Source organism: Musca autumnalis, unplaced genomic scaffold, assembly GCF_047663935.1.
Source record: "Musca autumnalis isolate F117 unplaced genomic scaffold, ASM4766393v1 scaffold_9, whole genome shotgun sequence".
NCBI classification, from domain to species: domain Eukaryota; kingdom Metazoa; phylum Arthropoda; class Insecta; order Diptera; family Muscidae; genus Musca; species Musca autumnalis.
In genome coordinates this window covers 1,344,169-1,352,536 of record NW_027412450.1, presented here as the reverse complement: position 1 = coordinate 1,352,536, position 8,368 = coordinate 1,344,169, and positions in this window count along the sequence as shown.

The following is an 8,368-nucleotide window of genomic DNA, read 5'->3' as shown; positions in this document are numbered from 1 at the left end:
TATTTTTCCTGATGACCACCCAGACGTGGATTTTTAAAGAATATTTTTCCTGATGACCACCCAGACGTGGATTTTTAAAGAATATTTTTCCTGATGACCACTCAGACGTGGATTTTTAAAGAATATTTTTCCTGATGACCACTCAGACGTGGATTTTTAAAGAATATTTTTCCTGATGACCACTCAACAAGACGTGGATTTTTAAAGAATATTTTTTCCTGATGACCACTCAACAAGACGTCGATTTTTAAAGAATATTTTTTCCTGATGACCAACAAGACGTGGATTTTTAAAGAATATTTTTTCCTGATGACCAACAAGACGTGGATTTTTAAAGAATATTTTTTCAAGTCGAAAACAAGACGTGGATTTTTAAAGAATATTTTTTCCTGATGACCAACAAGACGTGGATTTTTAAAGAATATTTTTTCCTGATGACCAACAAGACGTGGATTTTTAAAGAATATTTTTTCCTGATGACCAACAAGACGTGGATTTTTAAAGAATATTTTTTCCTGATGACCAACAAGACGTGGATTTTTAAAGAATATTTTTTCAAGTCGAAAACAAGACGTAGATTTTTAAAGAATATTTTTTCCTGATGACCAACAAGACGTGGATTTTTAAAGAATATTTTTTCCTGATGACCAACAAGACGTGGATTTTTAAAGAATATTTTTTCCTGATGACCAACAAGACGTGGATTTTTAAAGAATATTTTTTCAAGTCGAAAACAAGACGTAGATTTTTAAAGAATATTTTTTCCTGATGACCAACAAGACGTGGATTTTTAAAGAATATTTTTTCCTGATGACCAACAAGACGTGGATTTTTAAAGAATATTTTTTCCTGATGACCAACAAGACCTGGATTTTTAAAGAATATTTTTTCCTGATGACCAACAGGACGTGGATTTTTAAAGAATATTTTTTCCTGATGGCCAACAAGACGTGGCTTTTTAAAGAATATTTTTCCTGATGACCACCCAGACGTGGATTTTTAAAGAATATTTTTTCTGATGACCACCCAGACGTGGATTTTTAAAGAATATTTTTCCTGATGACCACCCAGACGTGGATTTTTAAAGAATATTTTTCCTGATGACCACCCAGACGTGGATTTTTAAAGAATATTTTTCCTGATGACCACCCAGACGTGGATTTTTAAAGAATATTTTTCCTGATGACCACTCAGACGTGGATTTTTAAAGAATATTTTTCCTGATGACCACTCAGACGTGGATTTTTAAAGAATATTTTTCCTGATGACCACTCAACAAGACGTGGATTTTTAAAGAATATTTTTTCCTGATGACCACTCAACAAGACGTCGATTTTTAAAGAATATTTTTTCCTGATGACCAACAAGACGTGGATTTTTAAAGAATATTTTTTCCTGATGACCAACAAGACGTGGATTTTTAAAGAATATTTTTTCAAGTCGAAAACAAGACGTGGATTTTTAAAGAATATTTTTTCCTGATGACCAACAAGACGTGGATTTTTAAAGAATATTTTTTCCTGATGACCAACAAGACGTGGATTTTTAAAGAATATTTTTTCCTGATGACCAACAAGACGTGGATTTTTAAAGAATATTTTTTCCTGATGACCAACAAGACGTGGATTTTTAAAGAATATTTTTTCAAGTCGAAAACTAGACGTGGATTTTTAAAGAATATTTTTTCAAGTCGAAACCAAGACGTGGATTTTTAAAGAATATTTTTCAAGTCGAAAACTAGACGTGGATTTTTAAAGAATTTTTTTTCAAGTCGAAAAGAAGACGTGGATTTTTAAAGAATTTTTTTTTTAGTCGATAACAAGACGTGGATTTTAAAAGAATATTTTTTTAAGACGAAAACAAGACGTGGATTTTTGAAGAATATTTTTTCAAGACGAAAACAAGAGTTGAGTTCGAACATTGTAAAAGCTAAGTTAGTTTCTTGAATAAAACCTAGAAAACTTTCATAGACAATGATTGCTACTTATATTATTAGATGCGTATACGTTGTGTCATTACTTATACGCCCTATATATCAGCGTATATTCCTGCCTTACAGGTTTATTTGCATTCAATGAATTTAGGTTTGTTGACATTTTCCACTTAGCTTTCTATTTCAGCAACTTTTTCGGGGTAAAACAAATCTAAATCACTTTTGAAATCCCCCAATCGTGATATATGTCAAAGAAAAACGTTTGACATTTGCCATGGCAAAAGTTAATATCTATCTCTCCACCAAATCAAACCATCATTCAATTTGTGGCTTTTCCATCAATTGAGCTGGCAAAAGATTTTTTCTCTGGTTGATTTAACATCAACATGTTTCCCATGATGATGGATAAGTGACGTGTAATTGCTGTTAATGTACAAATATCAATCATACGGCATGAATGTCGGGTATTTTTTTTCTATAAATGTCAAAATGTGGCCATGGAAATGTGATTGTGTTTTTAGATTTCAAAACAGAAACAAGTTGATGTAAAGTTTAATTGCCTCACAATCCAGCTTCCTGGCGAAAAAATGTAAATTTTATCCAATCCTTATTAGGATTTGTTATTATAATTCACTTCCAGAGAGCGTTTGATTAATATGCATTCATGGATTCCCATTAATAGCTCTCAAACAATAATGTATCCTGAATACATAGAATTTCTTCAAGTCCTCCCATTCTTCCTTCAGAAACTCAACGCTTTATAATTCTTCATTTAAAACAGGAAATATGTATTAGTGTGAATTTCCATAAGAACTCTCTGTTGTATAGTTTGAACAGAAATACCTTTAACACGTCACAACTACCTCTTTTGCTGGTGATTTTCTCCTCACTAAATATTCACTCACTCGACATTCATTTGCATTTTTAACGAATGTGAAAATATTCTGAATGGTATATCTTGACAAACTTTCATCTTTCGTTCCTCCACACACCCACACAATAATTCAGAATTTTTAATAATAAAAGGAAATGGGTACATTTGCATATGTGAGTATCCCGGAGTGGGGCAAGTTTTTAGCCGTTAAAACAGGAAGTAAAAATGCTTTTGGGACTACTTGTGTTTGAAATTCGTAGAAAAGACAAAACCCACTAGAATTAAGAGAAATAATAATAAAATATATGTTAAAGTAAATAATTAAATTTTAAAATGTCTATATGGAAACCAAAGGAGAGTGGAGCGTATGAGTATTATTTATTAAAATATTCAGGATTTGATTAAGCATACGCCGCCTTTATAATAATTAAAAACACGTTTAAGTTGTATATTTAAAAAACCCCGTCAAACCCGCACAACAACGGCCAATAAGGTCGACCTGAAAACTTTTTCTTTAAAAATCCACGTCTTGTTGGTCCTTTTGTGAAAAAATATTCTTTAAAAATCCACGTCTTGTTGGTCTTTTTGTGAAAAAATATTCTTTAAAAATCCACGTCTTGTTGGTCTTTTTGTGAAAAAATATTCTTTAAAAATCCCCGTCTTGTTGGTCGTTTTGTGAAAAAATATTCCTTAAAAATCCACGTCTTGTTGGTCTTTTTGTGAAAAAATATTCTTTAAAAATCCACGTCTTGTTGGTCGTTTTGTGAAAAAATATTCTTTAAAAATCCACGTCTTGTTGGTCGTTTTGTGAAAAAAAATTCTTTAAAAATCCACGTCTTGTTGCTTGTGAAAAAATATTCTTTAAAAATCCACGTCTTGTTGGTACTTTTGTGAAAAAATATTCTTTAAAAATCCACGTCTTGTTGGTACTTTTGTGAAAAAATATTCTTTAAAAATCCACGTCTTGTTGGTACTTTTGTGAAAAAATATAAAAATGCACGTCTTGTTGGTACTTTTGTGAAAAAATATTCTTTAAAAATCCACGTCTTGTTGGTACTTTTGTGAAAAAATATTCTTTAAAAATCCACGTCTTGTTGGTACTTTTGTGAAAAAATATTCTTTAAAAATCCACGCCTTGTTGGTCCTTTTGTGAAAAAATATTCTTTAAAAATCCACGTCTTGTTGATTGCCTTGTGAAAAAATATTCTTTAAAAATCCACGTCTTGTTGGTTGCCTTGTGAAAAAATATTCTTTAAAAATCCACGTCTTGTTGGTCCTTTTGTGAAAAAATATTCTTAAAAAATCCACGTCTTGTTGGTCCTTTTGTGAAAAAATATTCTTTAAAAATCCACGCCTTGTTGGTCCTTTTGTGAAAAAATATTCTTTAAAAATCCACGTCTTGTTGATTGCCTTGTGAAAAAATATTCTTTAAAAATCCACGTCTTGTTGGTTGCCTTGTGAAAAAATATTCTTTAAAAATCCACGTCTTGTTGGTCCTTTTGTGAAAAAATATTCTTAAAAAATCCACGTCTTGTTGGTCCTTTTGTGAAAAAATATTCTTTAAAAATCCACGTCTTGTTGGTCCTTTTGTGAAAAAAATATTCTTTAAAAATCCACGTCTTGTTGGTCCTTTTGTGAAAAAATATTCTTTAAAAATCCACGTCTTGTTGGTCCTTTTGTGAAAAAATATTCTTTAAAAATCCACGTCTTGTTGGTCCTTTTGTGAAAAAATATTCTTTAAAAATCCACGTCTTGTTGGTCCTTTTGTGAAAAAATATTCTTTAAAAATCCACGTCTTGTTGGTCCTTTTGTGAAAAAATATTCTTTAAAAATCCACGTCTTGTTGGTCCTTTTGTGAAAAAATATTCTTTAAAAATCCACGTCTCGTTGGTCCTTTTGTGAAAAAATATTCTTTAAAAATCCAAGTCTTGTTGGTCCTTTTGTGAAAAAATATTCTTTAAAAATCCACGTCTTGTTGGTCCTTTTGTGAAAAAATATTCTTTAAAAATCCACGTCTTGTTGGTCCTTTTGTGAAAAAATATTCTTTAAAAATCCACGTCTTGTTGGTCCTTTTGTGAAAAAATATTCTTTAAAAATCCACGCCTTGTTGGTCCTTTTGTGAAAAAATATTCTTTAAAAATCCACGTCTTGTTGATTGCCTTGTGAAAAAATATTCTTTAAAAATCCACGTCTTGTTGGTTGCCTTGTGAAAAAATATTCTTTAAAAATCCACGTCTTGTTGGTCCTTTTGTGAAAAAATATTCTTAAAAAATCCAAGTCTTGTTGGTCCTTTTGTGAAAAAATATTCTTTAAAAATCCACGCCTTGTTGGTCCTTTTGTGAAAAAATATTCTTTAAAAATCCACGTCTTGTTGATTGCCTTGTGAAAAAATATTCTTTAAAAATCCACGTCTTGTTGGTTGCCTTGTGAAAAAATATTCTTTAAAAATCCACGTCTTGTTGGTCCTTTTGTGAAAAAATATTCTTAAAAAATCCACGTCTTGTTGGTCCTTTTGTGAAAAAATATTCTTTAAAAATCCACGTCTTGTTGGTTGCCTTGTGAAAAAATATTCTTTAAAAATCCACGTCTTGTTGGTCCTTTTGTGAAAAAATATTCTTAAAAAATCCACGTCTTGTTGGTCCTTTTGTGAAAAAATATTCTTTAAAAATCCACGTCTTGTTGGTCCTTTTGTGAAAAAAATATTCTTTAAAAATCCACGTCTTGTTGGTCCTTTTGTGAAAAAATATTCTTTAAAAATCCACGTCTTGTTGGTCCTTTTGTGAAAAAATATTCTTTAAAAATCCACGTCTTGTTGGTCCTTTTGTGAAAAAATATTCTTTAAAAATCCACGTCTTGTTGGTCCTTTTGTGAAAAAATATTCTTTAAAAATCCACGTTTTGATGGTCGTCTTTATTTATTAATTTAAATATTAAAAACTTATTTTTATTAAACGTATTTAAACAATAATTATAATCATTCTAAAAAGCCAAGGACTCAACATAGTTTTCATCCAAGCCAATTTCCAGTTACAATGTCTGTGTTTGGCCTTCCTAACTTGTTTTGTTTTTTCTCTGCTTCTTCTCAATAAACTAAGTGAGGTTTTAATGTTTCTACCTTACCTCAATTGAAGTTTATGCCTTTGTTTGTATGTGTGAGTGATGTTTATTTTATGGCCAAACTTGTAGTTTTATGTAGTTACAGTTTAAAGTGCTGTTACATACATGGATAAAAGTTTGTACTTTCTCATGGTTATGCGGGTAATATTTTACAATTGGTTAACACACAAACCAACAAAGATGCATATATACACTTAACCCAGCATAAGGTTGGAATGGTAGTGATCAATTAATATAATGTATTTTCAATTGAGAGCTAGAGAAGCTACCGCAAAAACAAATAAATAATATTTATTTCTGGGTGAATATGGTTGCGTATGACTTATGACAATATTCATACGCTACGCAGAACTCGTATACAAATATTTAATATTAATTATTGGAAAGTCTTATCGTGTTCTGACTGGAATATTAAAGTACACATATTTTTCTTTAACAAAGAAGGATACTTATTCGATTTTCGGCGTGCATTGACAAGACCAAGTTACTCATTAACCCTTTTGTAAGTTCAATATGTTTGCTGGGTTAGTTATTTGTTAACATGTAATGAAAATATAAAGTTTGTGTATATTTCGAAAGCACTTAAGCTTTCATAAAGATGTTTTGCCTGAGAGATGAGATACTAATCAATAGTAAAATTTTCAATTACAATGTAGAATAGTAAACTCCAAGGGAGAGAGATATAAATTTAAGTAATGTTTTTGTGTAAAGTAAAAGTGTTAATATTATCCATTGGGGTATTATATAATCTATTTATGTCTAAATAATGTTAACATAATGGAATATTACTTGTGAGGGACAAGTGCATGGCATTATTGATAATTCATATTGTGTTATTGTACATTAAGGACATGAACATAAGTTAATTATATTATGCTATATTATTAGGCCCCAATTGTAGTGTGTAGGTTATTAGAGTTTTTATTTCCCACAAAATATTTGGGGCAAAATTAGCTAATTTTTTTCCGAAAAATTAAATTTTATTTAAACATAATTTATTCGGAAGGCCCGTGGCGTATAAGTAGTGACATCACGTATACGTCCCAGGGGTTATTCTAAAAAATGTATGCGTATAGTTGATGACTGCATGTATACGCCCAAAGTATCCCTAGGGATGAATAGGAATATACACGGAATGATGCATAAGTTTTTGATTCAGTCAGTGGGTTTTCTTCCAAACGGAAAATATTTACGCTGGAAACTTCCAAAATTATATTTATCACCTAAGAAAATGCTATTTATTTTTAAAAACGTTTCTTTCATGAGGGGGATAATATTTTTTTAAGGGGATTTTTTTAATATATTTTTTCAAGGCTTGGCATTTTTAAAAATATTTAAAAATTTAAAAATTTTTTCAATACGTTGAATTTAAAAATGCATTTTGGAACATATTTTTTCAAGGGGAATTTTCAAAAAATTACATTCTTAAAGACTTAAAATTTTTAAAAATACATTTCTAGACGTAGAGTTTTTAGAAATATTTTTTCAAGACGTGGAATTTTTAAAACTGTTTTTTCAAGACGTGGAGTTTTTAAAATATTTGTTCAAGTCCTGAAATTTTTAAAATTTAAATCTTTAACATTTAAATCTTAAAATTTAAATCTTTTAAACATAATTTTTCAAGACCTGTAATTTTTAAAAATATTTTTTTATAACGTTGAATTTTCAAAAAAATTTTTTCATGATGTGGAATTTTTAAAAAAGATGTTTTCAAGACCTGAAATTTTTAAAAATATTTTTTCAATACTTGGAATTGATAAAAATATTTATTTAAGACGTGGAATTTTTAAACATTTTTGTTCAAGACGTGGAATTTTTAAAAATTTTTGTTCAAGACGTGGAATTTTTAAAAATGATTGTTCAAGACCTTTATTACAAGTATTTTTCAGGCCTTGGAATTTTTAAAAATAGTTTTCAAGACGTGGAATTTATAAAAATATTTTTAGAACATTGGTGGCGTTTATTTAATTGGGATAGCTGTTACAATTTTGATTTTTCAAAATAGTCTGGCTTAATCCCTTTTTGTTGTTTTAATATTTAAAACAACAAGTTTATTAGTGGAGAAGGTTAAAACAACAAAAAGGGATTAAGCCAGACTATTTTGAAAAATCAAAATTGTAACAGCTATCCCAATTAAATAAACGCCACCAATGTTCTATTTGAGAAACACTGGCACGGTTTTGTGTGTTGTTGGTATATAAGCTACCAAACAGCATTTGGGTATGTGCATTTGTTGAAAAATCAACGACACATACGAGTAGAAGAAGGTTTGCTTTGTTTCGTAAACACTTTCGTCGGAGTTGTGTTAGGTTACCAAAGAAAAACTTCTCATTGAAGGGGTTTCTTTGTTTACGTTTATACTTCGAGCTGACGATTGATGTTTGGGTATAAAAAGTTCCTTGTTGAAGAAGTTATTGAAAAATAACTTCGGTGGAGAATATCCAC